At 34.9% G+C, this 21,380-nt stretch overlaps 1 long non-coding RNA gene across 1 annotated transcript; it reads left to right on the top strand.

The window, feature by feature from the left end:
- The first annotated feature begins 15,631 nt into the window (after nt 1-15,631).
- On the top strand, nt 15,632-19,825 carry LOC136835919 (uncharacterized). Its single transcript, XR_010852298.1, has 3 exons — nt 15,632-15,778; nt 16,773-16,860; nt 19,522-19,825. It is a non-coding gene; the product is annotated as an uncharacterized lncRNA (long non-coding RNA).
- The last annotated feature ends 1,555 nt before the right edge of the window (nt 19,826-21,380 follow it).

Genomic DNA, 21,380 nt, shown 5'->3' with positions numbered 1-21,380 from the left:
GTGATGCTTTCCAAATCTCTGTCTCACTGAATTTTCTCGAGTAATTGATTTCAATATCCAGTAAGGGTACTGAAGTGCTGATTCAGGCAGTCAGTGAATTAATGGGCGCATTTTATGAAAGTATTTGTTGTAGCAAAATATTCTTTTTGGAGTGACATCCCTGGAGAGCATAATTTTTGTACGGAATTAAGTATTGCGCAGGTGATATTTCCTAATTTTGCGCAATAGGAGAGAGAAGCCTTTTTCACTGAAAGTAGATAGTAGTTTCAACATCAGTTTTTTTCTTTACTTGTCTGTGACCAAAACATTAACTAGTTAAAATGATTTGTTTAAAGAGTCTGAACTCTTTTTAGGGAATTGGCTGGGAAAAAAAGTTTGTTGAACATAAAAAAAACTTTATTCTTACCTTTATAAATAAATAATTCCTCCTGTGTCGGTTTGAAAAAAGTATATAAAAAAATAAAAAGAATAGATCCATTAAACAGGGGAGAGATTATATTTTACTTATCAATTTAATTTTGTTTTGAATTGATGATTAATTGAAAAGCATCTCACCTTCTGCTAGAATATCCTTTATTGATTTATTTTGTAAGTTTAAGTCTTTCTTTCATGATTGCCATTTGGGTGTCTAATCAGAGAAGTGGGGATTGCAAAATGGAAATGTTGGTTCTTTCACAAGTTATTTGGATGAGAGAAAGTTGAATCAGATGACCATGAAAAGAACGGGTAAAATATTTAGTCTTGTTAAAATAACCTGAGTGATTCTTTGATTTTGGGTAGAAGAATGGATGTTTTAATAAAAGGAATAATTTGTTTTAGTTTGTTTTGTGAGATGAACATTTTGCAATTGTTAAATTGAGAGAAGAACTGATGCTAACAGTCTGAAATACTTAGGAGAGGTGTTGAAAGTAGTTGGGGAAAGTGCAAGCCAATTTAAAGCTTTATCTGCTTTCTCATTACCCTCAATGCCATTGGGCTGGTCAACAAATTTCCTAGGCCGTTTGTAATTAACTGAAGTATTTAGTTTATATTTTACAAGGTGATTATTTGATTTAAATGATCCTATTGCTTCAATTGCAACTTGAGTCGCTCAATAGCTTATTGTGGAATCCGAACCACATTGTGACGAGATATGAATTTATATCACCATAAATAAATTCCTTTAATTCTTCATTGGCCTGTGAACAGGCTATTTTAAGATGGTACTGCCACGTGGAAAGAATGGACGACGGTTAGGCTGGTGAAAGGACGATTATAGATTGATGAAAAGAGCTTCTAATTCAGAAGTGTAGGAAGAAAGAGAGAAAGACTAAGAAATGGCTGAACGGATGGCAAGAAAGCGGTACTGGAATGCAAGGGCTCTCATATCCAGGGTGCGTGAGAGTACTTGGAAGATGAGAGTGAATACGCACTGCGTGTAAGTGTGCCTTCCGTGTAAGTGTGAGAATTGGCTAAAGCTGTGAGAATGTTAGTGCACAAGGGTTTCATCCACGATTCAGGAGTAGAAAAAGAAGCGACCTTTGTGTTATCGTTTCGCTGGTGCCACCTCATGTTCGGAGAAACGACTTGCTGCTGGAGATTGAACTGTAGTGTCTTACAAAGAGAGTTTACTCTCTTTTTACTTTGAAGATCACAGGTCAGGGTTACAAAACAGGTTACGATTCTTTATATTATGCTCTCATTTGCGCCACAAAATGGTAATTAGTCAGCATATTTCAATTATAATTTTTAATGCATAAGATATTTACTTTATATTTTGCTGTATGTACACTCGGAAACCGCAATCTCCGACCCACCTAGGTCGTGCTTCGAGTTTATCAGCGGGTCCTTTCTGGACGGCGGACAACGCCAACTATCACGGATTGAAACACTCGAACACCTTTTGAATTCTTCCGGATTTTGCTTTGGGTGTTTTTTTTTTTTTTTTTTTAGGATTTTGCTGCATATAATACAAAGCAGTCATGGTATGATTATACAGACAACGCTGTGTTGAATTCTACAATCTGTATAATATTGAAACGAAGAAAAAATGCCGAAACTGCCGGGTTGTAGTTAGGAAAGGGGGGGGGGAGAATCTGCATGTGTGTGTATCTCCCTCTCTCATCATCATGATCATGATCATCATTATCATCTCTCTCTCTGTCTTTCTCTCTTTCACATCATCATCATCATTATCGTCATCATCATCATCTCTCTCTAAATGACCACAAAAGTACATAACACTCATAAAATATAAGGGAAAAGAGAGAGAGAGAGAGAGAGAGAGAGAGAGAGAGAGAGAGAGAGAATGGTACGTCGACAAAACCCACTACCTTTTCAGCAGACGTTTGAACCAAGATAAGGCAAGTTCTGCTCCTACCCATTACGTTAGCTTGGTCGGAGCTGTGATTCGTCCACTTGTGTGACGCTGCTTCAGATTGTCATTTCCACAATACACGCACTCACAGATTCTACCCTTCCCCCCCGCCCTTTCCTAACTACAACCCGGCAGTTTCGGCATTTTTTCTTCGTTTCGATATTATACAGGTTGTAGAATTCAACAGTGTTGTCTATATAATCATACCATGACTGCTTTGCATTACATGTAGGAAGACCATAAAAAATAAAAAAAAAAAAGCAAATCGAAATCCGGAAGAGTTCAAAGATGTTCGAGTGTTTCAATCCATGATAGCTGGCGCTGCCCGCCGTCCAGAAAGGCCCCGCTCATTAACTCGGAGCACGATCTAGGTGGGTCGGAGATTGTGGTTTCCGAGTGTACTGCATGCCTATTATAACATTTATAATAAATTCAGGCTTTCATTATCACATGTTTATCCACTGAGAGCGGCGCAGTCTGTTACGTAAGCATTATTAATGACCTATCATTGCGCTCCCGTCACCTCATCATGTTTCATCATCTGTTACTTGGAAAGCTTTCTTCCATCTCTTTTACATTTATTTAAATCAGTAATATCATCAAAGATTTAAAATTTACTTTGAAAGCTTTCTTCCATCTTTCATTTTCAAATCATCTTTTATCATTTAATAGTAAATCAATTCCTGTATATATCAAAGATTTAAAATTTTGAACATCCCAAATCACAAAACTGTTTTACCAGTGTGGTGGTGTTAATCCTCTACAAAAGAGCTTGCGGTCACCTTTTCATAGTCTCATTCTTTCGTTAATTTTGGGAGCCAAAATTTACTTTTCAAATACAAAAAGTAAGTAAAATCCACAGCGAAGTTAATTTTTACTTAAACATTTTACTCGAAACTTTTTAGCCAAGTAATAATCAAACATTTCGTATCTGCCGTTGCCTCAAATGGCTTTTTAGTCACCTATAAATTTGTGAATGAAACGTTTGGCCATATGCCAATCCATGCTCGTTATTTTATTTTGTTTCCAGTATAATGGCCACAAAAATGCAAGTATATATAAAAAAACTAGTAAGGAAAACAACCCAATAGAAGAACAGGCACTATTACTCCGAGATAACGTTCTTTCGTCCGGTTCTTTAGGTTCTATACAGAATTTGACTGAGATGACCAGAAAGTCCAGTGAGAAATCAAGGTGGAGGGAGCAAAACTAAACCACCAAAATACCTTAAAACAAGTTTATTAATGCTACATTTAGTATATATATTTACAGGAGAGTTCTGGGTTTAGCATAAATCATAATGAACATTAACAATGCAGTAGCAGCCCAAATAATTATTAAAGTCAGTAATCGTCAAAACACTGTCAAGTCAACTGTCGTATAATAATGTATTCATAGTCAAAACAAATCAAAATAAACATTAACAATTCAGTAGTAGCCCAAATTATTAAAGTCAGTAATCGTCAAAACACTGTCAAGTCAACTGTCGTATGATAATGAAGTCAATAATAGTCAAAACAAATAAACATTAACAATGCAGTAGCAGCCCAAATTATTAAAAGTCAGTAATAGTCAAAACATTGTCAACTATCTTATAATAAGCCATATACTTTCTCAGCACATCACAAACTAAATCAAAATAACTTGACATGTTTCAATAAAGTGCTTATCAGCCAAAAATAACTACTATAACCACAAAAGGTAGCATAAACAATTACATAGACGTAAATAAACAATGTCGTAGCATTCACCCATAGTTATAACAAATCTCAGATGTCAAAATGATGACTTATCCAGCGGACACCATGAAGACATTGCGAACTACAGATGGATCAAGAAGGTCGAAACGGCCATACTGTTGTCGTGGGGGAGGGGGGTTGGCGGTGGAGGGATCTCCACCAATGACCAAAGTTTCAGCCAACATCCATCCTTACACAGCAGATCCCAACAGATAACGAAAACCTGCTACTCCAAACAAAAATTTCATGTTGCTAAAGACCCAACCGGCGTTGTCATCCTCAACCTGCAGGGGCCACCAGGTAACCAACGCCTGCTGTCGTCGAGACCTTAATTTACTGCTGTGCTAAACCTACCTGACGGTAATGAAAGTCAAACCACAGACATCGCCTCGCCTCACCACAGTTATAAACAGGAGGGCAGGTAAACAATGAAAGAGAATAAACAAGGCTGTTCCATTTCAAACAATCGTAAAACCTAACAGTCCAGTATTATCTTCGGAATCATAAAATACAATGCAAAGTAAGGCTGAGTTGAGGCTGGTAAAGATCACATAGGCACACAAAGGTTTTATGTGGTTTTGAACAAATCCTTTATTTGAGCTTTTTTTTTTTTTTTTTTTTTGAAGGGTCACTAAATGTAAAGAAAATTTTATGATAAGAAAACACTGCTGAATTCAGAGTCACTGCCTTAGAGGTCCATTTCCATGGTTTGACAGGGCAGAAAAAAAAAAATGTATTCTTGCAAACTCGTAGACACCGTCATGAAATGTGGCCTTTAGCTATTTAGTTATTTATTTATTTATTTGCAGGGAGGCTAAGTTCAGTAGTCGATGCGGATAAGAGATACCTGTCTAATAACAACGTAATGGTTAATTACGGTGCATTTCAGGGCCGTGTCCAATTGATTTTCGTTGATAAAATCTTACCAAAGCATCAGATATGGATCATATTTTGGAAATAGCTATTTGAAGCCACAGCCTCATGGGCAAAAATATGCAGTGATGTCTAATGTTGATAATTAAGGCACTTATCAGAGTAAATCAAAGAAGTTTAAAGGGTAACTGCTAAATCTAGCAGGTTTGTAGACAGAAGCTATTATAAAGTCTTTACTAAGTGCCCTCCCGCTCATTGATACTGTAGTATGACGTACTTTATGAATGAAGATCATATGTTGGTAGTAGTAGTAGTAGTAGTAGTAGTAGTAGTAGTAGTAGATGGAATTCTTATATTGTTTCACACACTCAAACAAACATTTCTCTCTCTCTCTCTCTCTCTCTCTCTCTCTCTCTCTCTCTCTCTCTCTCTCTCTCTCTTCTTTTCGATGAGTCATGTCTCAAGTAGAGTGCAATAAGGGAACGGGCACCAAATGAGAATATTAATTGTGTAATGCAGTTCCATGGCGTAATTCACGTTTCCTTTGACTTGAAATATGCGCCAAGTCTTACTCTAACACTCTCTGTGAAAACAACCATTGATACCCAGGAGTTTCTGTAGCTCCATATTGTTTCCTCAAAAGTTGCGGTTCACGTGTACCAGCTTAGTCCTGCTAAATGAATGTAACATAACGCAAGTGTTCTAACTTTAACTTCCTTAATACGTGATCAGTCCCATAATAAATAGTATGGTATATACACTACCCACCTTCATTATTTCATTTGTGCGCCTCTGTGTCAGTTGTGTTGTTTCTATACGCTTGATTCATTTACTTGAAGCTGACGCTAATGTTTGTAGTAGGGTTGTTGAGTGGTTATCAGTGAGTCTGTGTTTTCCCGGCTCTATATATTTATTTATTTAGTTATTTATTTATTTATGTATGTATTTGAAGTTACTCATTTTTCAGTTTTCAGTTATTTTGATTATTTCATTTACATCGTTTATTATTATTATATATATATATATATATATATATATATATATATATATATATATATATATATATATATATATATATATCATTTAATCATAACTACATCGTAGTGCTGAATAATACTCGTAACTCAAAGTCCAAGCGCTTGGGCTATGCCCTAAATTTTATAACCCACTAATCCATTGATTATACTGAACTTTATTGAAATTGAAGGAAATATGAAATAAAAAAAACAAATATTGTAATATAAAATTATGTAAAAGGATATGCTGTTGTTTGTTTAAGATTAAGCCAGCCTTGTGTGAATCAGGGTCTTGCGCTCTGAGCAGACCATAAGTGAAGAGTTTTCGATGGAAATAGAGAAAATAAATTTCGATAATTATCGCATATCCTACTCAAGGTATTGCTTATTGGACAAGAGGGTCAAATATTTGTGTTTCTACGATAAAAATCATGCTACTAGGAACCCCGCTATTACGTCTGATGTCATAGTTTAAGTCACAACTAGCCTCTCTCTGGGTGCTTACTAAGTTTAGCTAAGTTTCCCTTTAAATTTCTTTGATAAGTACCTTAATTATCCACATTAGACATCATTACATATTTTTGTCAATTAGGCTGTGGCTTCAAATAGCTTTTCCGAAATACGATCTATATCCGATGCTTTGTAAAGATTTTATCGACGAAAGTCTATTAGACACGGCCCTGAAGTGCACATTAGTAGCAAAAAAAAAAAAATAAAAAAAAACACAAATATCAATAATGATCGCTTCAAGTGACGGAAATATCATTACACTGTAAGAACTGCAGAGCAACGCATTCATGACCTTGCTGAATATCATCGAAACGCTGGTTGCTTCATTTAGAATAACTTAATTGGCTGTCTTTCATTTGCAACATAGTAGTTAGTATTTAAGGATATAGACGTGAGTACCTTGTGTATGTATGTGTATAAACCTCATGGATCCACCTTCGACACTAATGTAGATTAGACATGATATTAAAGGGCAGAGGATCTGTAAGAAAACCATGCATACACATGAACAGAGGTAGGAAAAAGCAGTGTTTTTATTCGAATGAAATTGCTCATGAAAAGTTTACTGAAAAATCGCTAAAGAATTTCCTGAATATAGAATAACTAGCAGGCAACATTACACGGAATGTTCTCTGGGATATTCAGAATACCATTGAAAATTTTATCAACACAATAATCTGGCAAACGACGCTAGAACCTGGCTTAGCGAGAGAGAGAGAGAGAGAGAGAGAGATCGCAGTCACTTGTTTGGTTCAATTTATAGCAATATCCTTGTGTGACGATTGTCTATCCTGTTACATGCCAAGAAGGCTAAAGGAATACGTTGCTACCCCTGATATGTTATAATATTGTGTCTTGATGTTAAGAGATATGTCACAGTTTACTCGACCTTGTCTATCGACCTGTTTATTAAATGTAAGGAACAGTGGCGTCGAGAAATGAGTATGCAATACCAACACGACTGTTGTCTCCTGTCGTTGTGCTGCTTTGCTCTTTGCTGAGATACCAGTTGGATTCAGTGTTGATATTGGCAGGATATCTTTGCCGCATTGCCCATAACATCTATGATAAAGTTTGTAAAAATTCTAGAAATTTCTTAAAGATTGGATTTCCTATAGCGAAACCTACGCCAGGTCAAGTTTATGCAGATACTGTCGTAGTTTCTGAATCTCTTCATCCACTACAATCCGACAGATATGCCATTTTTTATGACACGATACTTTTTAGGATGCGAGCATAGACAGAGACATGGTCAACCACTAACTGATTTATTATCATGGGATTCTGACAAGACATTGGTTTCCGTGAGTGGAAAAGTAGTGTAGGACATCAGAACAAGGTCATAATTTTAGGAACAGTTGTAGTTTCTCACACCTGAAAAATACCTACTGTAATAATTCTTTGTCAAACATGACAAAGTGTCATATATGACTTGAAAGTTTGACAAGTTTTACATTCGTGGTTGATTTTTTGTTTTACAAATAAAATATTGTAGTTCCTGAAAATACATAAAAACCATTGATTCAGCCATCGGTCATTGATTTGTGTTTTCTGGGGAAACCCGAAGTTCTACGGGGTTCGTGTTTTGTTTTGGATGGTGATCGCGGAGGGTCTGCTGGAGGGCCTTATAACCTCTTCAGACTGATAGTGGTTAATGTTGTCCAATAGACTTCCCAAAGACTTAGCAAGAGATGATGTTCATTGCAAATTTTATAAGACCAATGAACTGCCTCTAAAGAACTAACTGGGATATCTCATTATCATAATAGTTCGTAGAATATTAATAAAAGTGTCAGGGTGGAACTATAACTTTATCTCAATCTGCATCAGTAAAATCACTTTATCATTACCTTGTATACTTGTAATTTCAATGTAATTATAAGAGAATGAAATAACCGTTTCCAGGAATCCTCATGAAAAGTCTTGGTATTTACAAAATCGTGTATCAAAATCTACTTTTCTCATTTGCATTTTCTTTTTAATACTAAATATTCTTGCAAACCTTAGTTGAAATGTTATCCATGCTATACAATTTCAAAATCCATGCTATAAATGTAAACAGACAATTAATAGAAAAGTAATCAACCAGCTTGCTAATACTTTCTCATAACAAGAATTGGAAAGAAAATTTAACAATGTTTAAAAAATGATCCTATTACATTTCATTAAGTGCTTCTTGTAATCCGATCTTTCCTGCCACTTGGAGGTCTGGCTTTGGAGTGCGAATCACAGACCTCGTCTTGGTAAAAGTCCTCTATTCATTATGACTGTTTTAGTTTTCTGTAAAAGAAAACTATTGTGGTGGCTTTGTCTGTCCGTCTGCACTTTTTCTGTCCTCCCTCAGATCTTAAAATCTACTTGCTGTATACACCCTGCCAATGTCAAAGATTAGTTACAGTTAAGGGTAATATAATATAGAATACTTACAGTACATTTCCTACATAGGGTGACATGGGAGCTTAAGTAGTTTCAAAACAAACAATGTCCTTTGTTAGTCTTATACAGTCACAGTGAGTCCTATTATCTTAGTAGGATACTGTAATATAATATTTTAAGTACCATCACTTGTTAGTCTGGCTAGTGGTTAGTAATGCCATTATTAGTGGAGGTTCTTAGAAGACGCCGTTTCTAGTTGGCGGGCACGTGCATTCTTCTTCTGTTCAAAAGTCTCCGTCATTCGAGGCATTCAGTCTTCTTTAGTGTTTGATTATAGGAAAGGTGATAGAATAAGACAGAAATATTACGTTACTGCACTACTGAGGCTATAGGGCTGCAAATTGGCACGTTGATCATCCACCCTCAAATCATCAAACATACTAAATTGCAACCCTCTAGCCTCAGTAGTTTTTATCTGGTAACGCTATAGGACAGGCCACCACCGGGCCGTGGCTGAAAGCTTCATGGGCCCCGCCTCATACAGCATTATACGCTGTACGGAAAACTCGATTGCGCCGAAGAAACCTCGGCGCATTTTTTACTCTGTTTATATCAGAAGTCATTAACCGGGTGTGAAAATCTCTTTGATACACTTCTTTTACGATGGATCCAGAGTTCGATTGAAATTGACATTTAATTTGAGTTTGCTGTTCCCAGGACCCAGTGTGGTCCTGACTGTTCCTACAAAATAACGCTCTGGCATCACTTTGCTAGCTTTCTCTGTACGGGATTTTCATTCAGTCTTTGTGAGCTCTGTTTTCATTCATTCAGAAAGTTCTAATTCTTTCATGCCGGAAAATGATTGTTTTGCGGATTCAGGTAAATAAATAGACTATTTTTCAGCAAGTTAATGGTTTATATTTAATCTCTTTGTCTCCTGTTTTTAGGTTACATTTTCTCATTCTCTCCTCACCTGCATATTCATTATAAGATCAAATATCTAATTTGCAGATATCATACCTAAAGATTTCTAAGATAATACCAAAACAATTAAAGAAAGACTTCCTCTTTGCTTATTTATGGCAAATGACATATCGTTGCTTAACAGTATATCGTTTCCCAGATTACACATCCTCGTAAAATTACCTAGATGACGGGTAGCCTTCAATTTTCCTGACACCACTTGTAATATGCTTATTTAAATAGTCCTGTGCAGAAAGATGGCAATATCTACAAAAGTAATTGCTGCTGTAGATAGTTTTATGTTGGAGAGAGGCTGGAAAAGAGATTTTTCTGAAATTGTAGTTTGTCTAAGAAATGGAATAATGCTGTAGAAGTGTAGAGTAAAAACAAATCTGCTGAACAAACTTATTTGAAACGGCATAAATACAACCTAACATGGGGTTCATTTCTAATGCTCATGAAGTTAAGTAGATGAAGGATTTACTCTTATCACACATAAAGTAGGCCCGTTGTAAGATCAAGCAAAACTACTGAAAGATTTCAATCTTTTCTGCATGTTTTGACTCTCAAAATGCATGTATGTGCGCTTATATCACCACCTTTTGTATAATGCGAGTGAGTTTTGAATTACAGCAATTTGCTGATTCCCAAGCCGAAGCTATTATTGGTTCATTGTTTGTGTTCGAACTGTTACAACGGTAGTTTATACGTGGGGTAACTATCATTGCTTCAGCAACAACAGATGTTCCTACCACAGGCCAGGCAGAAACGACAATTGCTGTTTTATCACAGATATGGCAGTAAACAAAAGGTGGCGAACAGGAAGTCATGCAATTTCTGTGCAGTTCAGCACTGTATAACCAAATGAAGAGTAAAATATTAAAAATTTCGTATAAGTGAATACAGAAGGACATAAAAAAGTTCGTAGAAGTGAATTTACAGAAAGACCTTTTAGTATATAAACATACTGTAGATTACAAAGGTAGGAAAATGTGTTATGTACAGTATGTTTGTTTGTGTATGCGTATGATGGGAATGTGGCTGGGGAAGGATTTGGGGTTATTATTTATATTTACAATGCCTAGTTACTTAGGGGTGGTTAATTATGTACATTATATTTACATAATGCAATTCCATTGTGAAACTACATTATTACATTAGTTTTACATTCTGTTTCTTGTTCTTATGTATCTAATAATTGTATTGATTTCTTCTGAAGTATTTGGTTGGGGATTGTTATGGGAGTGACCTTGACCTTGTGTTCTTCCCCTGAGGTAGTTGGTGGGGAGGCCTTGCCCTAATTCCTGCCGTCTGGACGTTCAGCGTCGGCTTGGTTGTTATATACACAGCCTTTGTTATTGTTAGCTCCAGACATGTGTTGCTTTTGCATTTTATTCTGGTGTTGTCTATCAGTTCTTGTTGTGTTTGTCTGGCTTTTTCATATTTTCCCACTTCTACATTCAGTCTTTTTTTAAGATTCTGGATAAGGAAAACCAATCTGGGTGTGGTCATAATCCACATTGATATTCATCTCCTTGGGCATAGATCCACCAGCTGTTGGCTTTCACCTCCCCAGGGCATAAACCTCATTGGTATTTCTTCCTCGGCTTTTGTCGAGTTTGTTAATTCAGAAGACCATAGTGGTATGCAATAGTAAAATATTTCTACGGACTCGCCATAACTCATAAGAAAGGCACTCTCTGACTGCCAGTTTTGTGAAATTAAGTCTCGTTCATTTTTACTCAATCAGAAACTTAGCAGGTTTGCTGACATTTCCTAGGTAGTTTATAAAACGCGCAGAGGGCTCTATTCAGAAATTATTTAAATTAAATATTACAGTGAACGACATAACGATCATAAGCCAGGACGCGGAATCATTGTTCACAAAGATTCCTGTAAACGACATCCTGAATTTCATAAGGGGAAAAATCAACTTGCGAAGACTTATTTCCTCTGGGCAGTGAAAAAAAAAACAGTTAAATTCATCAAGCTCCATGCAGCCAATAACATGCCCTCTTTTAACTGAAAGGTTTACAAAGATTTGAGTGTGGGATAGGTAGCCTGCTGTTCCTCTCTAAGCTAATGTCTGCATGTGCTTTAATGACTCAATCCCAAAGTGGTTTTGGTGCGACGCTTTGATGACATTTTCACGTTCTGGAATAATAGCTGAGAAAATTTTGATATCTATTTGCAGTAAAATGAATTCACTTCTAGCATTACGTTCAAAACTGAATGAGAAAAGGACAGGACCTGGCCTTCTTAGATGTATCAACAGGGAATCATTCAAGTACAGTTTCAACGTCTCTATTTCCTGCATTCATTTCCTAACTATCATGACATTGCAGTTTCAATGAAGACTGAGGTATCAGTGTCATTTTTTTCTCGGAGGACCAGGAACCTGTTCTGACGGATACGTAGACAAAGGAGTCGATTTCATCTGTAAACAACTCAACCAGCTGCCTCACTATGTCGGCGGAAAAGACATCAAACAAGCCAGTTCTTCAGACGTAATTTTATCTGAACGATATGCCTGAAGATAAATCGGACAACAATTTTGATCGTTTCAGATGAACTGTTCGGTATGAACAGTTGCATCATTTACTTTTTATCTGAACGATCTAACAATTGTTTGCCTTTCAGATGAAAATTAAAAAAGTTCTCAACGTTTCGAATCTTGCGCAAACCAACAATAAATCTCAACCAAAATGTAACCAGTCAACACCGAAACTGTAATTTTATATAAAAATCACGTGACAAATGGTTTTGACTGGTTACAATTTTGCCGTGAGCATATTTTCAGGGGTTCTATAATTGTTTATTTTGATAACTCTATTTGATGGGATAATAAGAAGGAACAATATTCATAAGACAAATTAACCATTAATTTGCGCAGCAAATTTTCAGCTGAATCATCTCAAAAGGTTGAATGATCTAAAATAAAAAATAACATATCCATTTGACCGATGTAATCATACCAAAATCTACGTGTAGGGGGAAACTTTATTAATTATCAGTCTCTTTGTAACTTAAATACAGTGTGCAGGTATGAACAAATTCTTCATTAGGCACCGCTCTCAACTCTGCCAACAAGTTTGTATGAGTATAAGTTTTTCTTTTCAGTAGCCATTCTCTACTCCATTGCGTACGCTTAGATCTGCTTTCCCTTTTACGCATAATGCCACAGCTAAACCTGCTAGAGCCTGAGAATCCTTCTCCTCGGATGACATTATGGACAACTGTGGAACTGATGCATATTGTAACGATATATCGGAAGGGCAGCGACGTTTATCTTGCAACGATTTTTATCTGATCAGTTATATCGTTCAGATAAAAGTTACGTCAAGCCGGCCTAAAAGATATCTCTTCAAACCAATGGGCATAACAAAATAAGGGATATGCCAGCAAAAAAAACTCCCTTACTTAGAGGCATTAAGAACTTGTCTATAGGAACATAAACCTGACTACCCTTCTGCTTTCATATCGAAGAATCGTAGAGAATGCTCTTATTAATGCCCATCAATATAAAAAGAATTATGCCTATACAGCAAAGTTGATATCAACTTGCATCTTTCTTGATGGGTCAATGGTCAAAACTCACTGTACATCACCCATGGTCAAAAGTACAACATTGTTGCTAAATAAAGCAACGTTTCGAATATCACTGGTAACATCGCTTATGAGTTATAATTCTTCTGGTTGCAAGCTATTCGTGAGGTATAGTGAATTAGGCAATAAACGATATTTGTGGCTTGATATTTGTGTGAGCATATATATATATATATATATATATATATATATATATATATATATATATATATATATATATATATATATAGTATATATATATATATATATATATATATATATATATAATATATATATATATTATATATATATATATATAATAATATCTTCTTAATTCTTTTCTTTTAATTTGATATTTGTATTATAATAATATTATATATATATATATAATACCTATATATAATATTTAAGACAAATTCATATATAAATATCGCCGGAATGTCGATACAATAATGTATGTGTATGTTGTATGTATGTATGGTTGGATCGATTTTATGCATATGTATATATTGTGGATGATTATATATATATATATATTATATATATATATAATATAAATATATTATATAATATATAATTATATTTTATATATACTGTATTTAACAGATCATATTTTTAAGAGCTCCTTTTTCAAACTTGTAGTGAACTGGATATTTTATGATATTTCTAATGAATATAAGAAAAACCCTCGGTGCATAAGACAAATTCGACAAATTCATAATTAGCCACGCGTTACAAATTTACCAATCAGCTATCATGGTGAAGATGGGTTGATATCGATTCTAAGTACAAAACCTGAATTCGACAGGCATGTACAGCAGAGTCGATGTCAACTTATACCTCTCTTGAGATCTGGTGAAGAAACATTTATTAATCATAATTCCTCTTGGGTGTATAGTTAAGTTATTCCCGAAGTGTAGTGAACTGGATGTTAAAGTATATTGGTGGTTTATCTATCTATCTATCTATATATATCTATCCACATGATCATAGTTTTCAGATTACACACACACACACACACACACACACACACACACACACATATATATATATATATATATATATATATATATATATATATATATATATATATATATATATATATATATATATAATCCTCATGATAATAGTTTTCATAGCTCCACCTAATAATATCGAAACAGGATTCGAATATCAGGCGATGATCGAACAATATGATCTGGTTTCAGTAAATTCATTGACCACTGTTCGAATTAACCGCTAATTATATCACTTACGGCAGATATAAATGATTTATTTAATGCCACTTTGTCCCCGTACCTTCTTAATTTCACCCAAATTTTGGGGTATATTTATCACTGCAAGCCTTGAATCCATATGCCAAATCGCTGAAGGTGACCTTTTACCGTAGTAGATTACGAACCTACGCACCTTTAATTAGTAGTAATAAATTTAATTATAAAAAGTACCTTGCATTCATTGGTGCGGGCTAATAAGCTCACCGTTGAAACACCTTAATAAAGTGTTCTATGCTATTTTTGTCTATGACCATGTCATTGTGACGCCATGTTACATTAACTAATGATATTGATAATAATATCCTTTGTTTCAGCTCCGGGCCATACACGATGAACGATAAGATGAACACAATACAGTATACTAAATTAAGAACGCTAGTAAAAAGTAATATTCATGAACTCTTATGCCCAAGCACTGCTGAAAACAACAGCAACAACTGTAATAATAATAATAATAATAATAATAATAATAATAATAATAATAATAATAATAATAATAATTCCAGTTAAAGACCAAACACCGATAATAAGGTAATAAAAATTAAGAGTAAATAATAATAATAATAATAATAATAATAATAATAATAATAATAATAATAATAATAATAATAATTTTTTTTTCAGATGGGCTAACTACTACTGATACATAACATAACTTTTTCAGATGGTTCTACTGATACATAATTGGGGTGGGAAGGTAGTGCCCGGCAACTCTCAATAATAATAATAATAATAATAATAATAATAATAATAATAATAATAATAATAATAATAATTTCTGTCGATTTTCTGATCATCGCCCTAAACTTCATCGGTGGCGGAAGGGTGATAAAGCGACGTCCCACAAACAGGCAGTTGCAGCGGTCGTTGGCTGTTATCCTCAAGAACAGCTTGTTTCATTGTTGTAGAGTCCACGGCTTGGGAAGACAGGTTTCGTTTATACTAACTCGACTTTCTCCTTCATTTGTGTTCGGGATCTCGGCCGTGCTGTATTGAACGATCGTTGGTTTCACTTTGTTTGGTTTTGTGTACAGTCCTCCACAGGGATGATTCTCTCTCTAATGGCACGGGCACGTTCTCCAAGTAAGGTTTTTCTTATATTTTATAATAGTGTTTTCGCGTCAGTATCCTAGCTCCTGAAGAATAGTTGAGTGGTTCTTTTTCAAACTTGCTTTTCTGTATCATCACTTCAGGCGGTATTTTGTTGTATAGTCTTGGTAGGCTGTGTGCAAATGCTCTCTAGCATGACTTACAAATTTGTTCTAGGTTTAAATAGCCTATATGTTTCACTTGCATGTCTTCTGTTTACTATTCATTCGAGGTCTAAAGAACTTGAGCAGTTTCTCAGACTTGTCGTATTGTGAGTACTTTGCAAGATTTTAGGCATGAAGGCGTGCTTCAAGGTTTGTTGGGTTGGCGACTGGATACTGTTGCCAGTTCTCAGTTTTACATTTCTCAAATATTTAGATGATGGTACTTGAGGTTTGACATACGTTTTTGTCGTCAAATATTGAAAGTTTTCAGTTTGACATAGTTGTCGTATGAAAGTTTTCAGTTTGCGGTTTTGTCTTCAAATATTGGCTTTTTAGATTTTTTTGTAAATTCCTACAATAACTCTTCAAAAGGTTTAAGTATTTTTGTATTTTACCCTTCAACATGGTATTTAAGACTTCGTTTCGAAGCCCATTTATTACCAAACTGAACTAGATTGCTTTAAGTGGTAATTCTATGCAGTTTGGTTTTATATTGGCAATCTTATGCAGTGCTTCGTATGTTTTCATTTTAACTTTATGATGCCAAAAGTAAGTCTTCCTCGACCACCATAGCCTTCCTAAACCACCATAGCCTTCCTAATAAGTATATTAAGTTGATTTAAATTTTAATTATTGTAGGCTTAAGTGGCAACAAACTAGTAATAACGCTTATCAGTATTTATAAAACCTTGCTTGCTGCTCCTTGTCTTAGTAATTTAAAACTTATCAGATGGCCCAGCTGATTGTAACAAATTGTCAGCCTTTGGTTCTTTTCACTTGCGAGAACATTTTGGGATTTTAATTTATGTATTTTCTTATTTCAGGTCAGGGTGTGTCGTTAAAAAAGCGTGCCACAGTGTTATTGAATTGTCTTAGATGTACCGATACCTCATGACTAAACAGGATTAATGGGTGAGTAATTTTTTTTTTTTTTTGGGAGTGACTTGAGCAACCTACCCAACATTTTAAACTTCAAAAGTTTTCATTTTAAGTTTAGGCTTTGCTTTAATGTATTTGGTTTATTTTTTTAATCAGAACCTTAGTTTTGAGAATTTGAAAGTTTTCCTTTAAAATTGCAAAGGTTAAAATCTAACTTTACCAGCTTTGAACACTTAAAGAAATTTTGGGATTTGTTCCACTTCGGAAATTTTTGTTTTAAAGTATTTAAAGTTTACTTTTTAATTAAATTTAGCATCAAACATTTGTTAGTTTTTGTTTGATGTGTTAGTTTTGTTTGATGAGTGTGTTAGTTGTGTTAGTTTTGTTTGATGAGTGTTGTTGTTTAGTTCTTGTTTGATGAGTGTTAGTTGTGTTTTCTTGTTTGATGATGTTAGTTCTTGTTTGATGTGTTAGTTGTGTTAGTTCTTGTTTGATGTGTTAGTTGTGTTAGTTCTTGTTTGATGTGTTAGTTGTGTTAGTTCTTGTTTGATGTGTTAGTTGTTAGTTCTTGTTTGATGTGTTAGTTGTGTTAGTTCTTGTTTGATGAGTGTGTTAGTTCTTGTTTGATGAGTGTGTTAGTTCTTGTTTGATGAGTGTGTTAGTTCTTGTTTGATGAGTGTTTTTGTTTTGTAGTTTTGTTTTGAGTGTGTTTTTGTTTCATGAGTGTGGAAGGTAATTTTTTAGTGTTTTTACAGAGAGTATTTTTTTTTTTTTTTAGGTTAGTGGATTTAAAGTTGCTTAAATTTAAAGTTTTGCCTTGTGTGGTTTGATCTTGTAATTTCAGCTAGTTTAATTTGTTAGAATTGTAAATTTTTGTAAAATTTAGTTATCTATTTTGGAAATTTCAAGTTTAACAGTAACAATTTTTAAAGCTCTTGAGTAATTATTTCAGCTTTTACTTAGTAAAAGTAAGTTTAGGTAATTTTTTAAAAGTTTGTAAAGTTTTTTTTTTAGGTTAGTGGATTTAAACTTATTTCAATTTAAACTTTTGCCTTGTGGTTTGATCTTGTAATTTCAGCTAGTTTAGTTTTTTAGAATTGTAAAGTTTTGTAAAGTTTAGTTATCTATTTAGCAAATTTAAAGTTTTTGAACAGTAACAGGTTTTAAAGCTCTTGAGTAACTATTTCAGCTTTAAAAGCAAGTTTTTTGCAAGTTTTTGTGCAAGTTTTGTGTAAGTTTTATGTGCAAGTGTGTAAGTTTTTTTTGTGTAAGTTTTGCGTGTGCAAGTTTTATGTGTTTAAGTTTTGCGTGTGTAAGTTTTGCGTTTAAATTGTCATTCTTTGCCCACTTCCCAAGTCCACCTTTGCCGGGGTGGCGGTGCCACCTGCCAGGCAAAGGTGGACTTGTTTGTTGTGCATGGTGACTTGGTCACCATGCACAACAGGAAGTTCAAAAACAAGCATGGTGACTTTGTCACCATGCACAACAGGGATTTCAGACCAACCAACTTCTAACTTAGGTTAGAACTGAAAGGTTAACAGTTAATGGGAAGTTAGATGTGGAAGTTAGATATGGATTTTGAAATATAGGATAGGCTAGAATGGGGTGAAGAACATGCTAATTTTATATAGATGCAGGGGTTAGGATAAAGGTAATAAACGCTCAAATCTATCACTTGAGGATGCTGGGAATAGACTGGGGTAAAAAATGAAGTAGTCAGACCTAGGGAGATATTTGACAGTGCCCGTTCAAGTTAATAGCAGAGGTTAGTACAGTACTTAAGCCCTTTAGTCAAAGATGTAAGTTTGAGTGCATTAGTGCAGCTGAGAATAGGGTAGGTTAGCTGTCTGACATACTTTTATAGCTCAGAATTTCATTCCCACTAGTAAATAGGAACTAGACAGGTAATTGGATCTCAAGTTTCTAAGAGGCTTAGGGCTTAGGATGTTTTTTTTGACACTGATGTCGTGGACTTGCAGGTGTTCTAATAGGCTGGCTAATAGTGGAAATTGTATTTGAGATTTGGAAAGTCTTGTTAACGTTCCATCAGTGTGCTTGACACCCCCACCCTCTTCTCTTACTCTTTCAAGCAAAGCTTTCATGTTAGGAAATAGTTCAGATTGCATTGCATATTTTCATTGACCCCTACCTTCATCCACCTTTCTTCAGCGCCGAAGCTTGCTTCGGGAACCCCTTTCTTATTCTGAATTCCCAACTTAATTTTTTGCCCCGTAGGGTTGTGCAGTTTAAATTCCCTTAAGACTGGATAAATTTTTTGCCCCGTGGGGTTGTGCAGTTTAAATTTCCTGAAGACTGGATAATGACGAAAGTTGCCAGATAGTTTGCATTTCATGGCTCCTTTCATAGTTAGATGCGGTTTTTTCAGTAAAAGATTGGTGCCCTATTAAAATCTTGAAGGATGGCACTCTATCGTGTTGTCTTTTTGGGAGTTTGAAGGAACAATGGTAGTAATATATGGGATTGTTAATGTGGAAGTTATGGCAGTTTGAAGTAACAATACTAACACATGGATTTAATGGGAAATTTTACTCATACGATAGTATTAATTATAATGACTTTAGAATAGCTGCTGGGACTAACTGAACAGGCTATTTTCACTTTTAAGAGGGTAGGTTATGTCATGGAAGCTTTTGTATATTCTAAAACCAAACAAACTACTTTCCTTATGCACAGGCTCTTGTAGCTGCAGCAGACCATAACATCGGCACTACTACTTACGGAAAGCAACGCTTTTCGTTAAGACTTAATATCCTGTGACGGTTGGAAGCGCACTAAATTTGGATACCCAGACAACCAGAACTTGTAGACGCTGTGCATATCCTGTGAGGATTAGAGGTACTCTAAATTCGGTTACCCAGACAACTAGAACTTGCAGATGCTGTGCTCTACCTACTATTAAAGTTTTTATTAATCTGACTGCTTTGGATATGTAATAGTATTTATAGTATTTACGTGTATGAAGGCCAGCTTAATATATATTTGTAAACCTTTGTTCATTTCTTTATAACCCCAAAATGTCATGTGATGGGGTAGATTTGAATTTTTAAAGACAAATGTCCCATGAAATCAAAGGAAGTTTTTGGTTGGTTTACTTGCAAGTAAGTGGGGATGCTGAGATTTAAACTGAAATAATGGTTTTCAGCAAGAAGTGATTAGTTTATTAAATTTTCGAATTTTGACTGTTTAATGACATGAAGAATTTAAACTTTTATTCTGATTCTTTTGACATTTTGAATAATCAAAGTTTATTAAGGTCATTCCTTATGATCTGGAGATCGCATTCGGCTGAGAACACTTGTAAAGATGACTTTTGAGTAAAGATGACTTTTGAGCGATAATAGTTGGAAGTGGAAACTCGCATTGACATGAGATACCGCCAAGAAAATATTTTAAGGATCATATGGGGATGAATAGTCCAGGTTATGTAAAAGTTACAATTAGTTTGTAAAGCAAGTTAAGCAGGCAACAAATATTCAATAGTGATATTGTAACTTGTCCCGAGAGCGGTTATTCCTTACTCCTATAAACTGTTGAAGTTACTGTGACTGTCGATGGTTACTACATAACAGGCTTTACCGTTGCACTTGTATGTATCGGATAAGTGAGGCGAAAGAAATGCAGAATTTTGCATAATGCATTGTTTAATTAGTTGGTGACCTTGTCTTTGGCTCTTCAAGTTTTTGAATATTAGAATTACCCAAAGGATTTCGTGAGGATGGGGTTTGTGCTTCTGGTCTTTAGTTGTGCCAGTCTTTTGGTAATACTTTAGTTTTAGAATTGCGAGTAAATTGGGTTCGTTTTAGAATTGAGAGCGCCAGGACAAAGACAGAAAATCGGTCTTACTTTTATCCTGGCTACTATCCGCAAACTTCGGATAGCTAAGGTTAGTCACTTAATTCTGGTTTAACATCTGGTTTTTGTTGTTTGTGCACCACCATGAAATTCTTTCTTCAATATCATGTCTATACTGTACAAAAAAAGAGCCAGAGAAAGTTTTTTTTTTTTCGTGTTTTTCCCGAGATATTTCCTTCCATGGCCGAGTAATGAATAACCAATGCTGATAACTGTCAGTTATTAACCAGTTAACTACTGAGTTATCACAACGTGAAAACATGTCCTCAAATACTATTGCCTCTTATTTCTTACTCTGATTCGCCGAAATGATTGGTGCCAATTTGCACTATTTTTATATTTAGTCGCCTAAACAATATAATGAATAGTCTCCCAAATGATAGACTAATGCCCAAATTCGCCCAAATGAAATGGCGCCTTAAAAAAGGTCACATTAAGTTATGGTGGACGGTAATAAAATCGCAGGAATAAAGTCACAGTAAAGTCATAAATTTATGGCAAAAGAGTTATGGTAAAAATCAGAACAAATTATTTTACGTAAAGTTTTCGTATGTTTTGTGTAAATGTTCTGATGTGTAAAATACAAAGAATTGAATAAGATTATAGGATTACGTCCTAGATAAATATTCAAAGCATGCAAAGAATATTGCAAGGATATACTTAATTACTGCAAATGAAAG

Source organism: Macrobrachium rosenbergii, chromosome 55 (assembly GCF_040412425.1).
Source record: "Macrobrachium rosenbergii isolate ZJJX-2024 chromosome 55, ASM4041242v1, whole genome shotgun sequence".
Classification (NCBI taxonomy): Eukaryota; Metazoa; Arthropoda; class Malacostraca; order Decapoda; family Palaemonidae; genus Macrobrachium; species Macrobrachium rosenbergii.
This window is presented reverse-complemented; position numbering and strand designations above follow the sequence as displayed.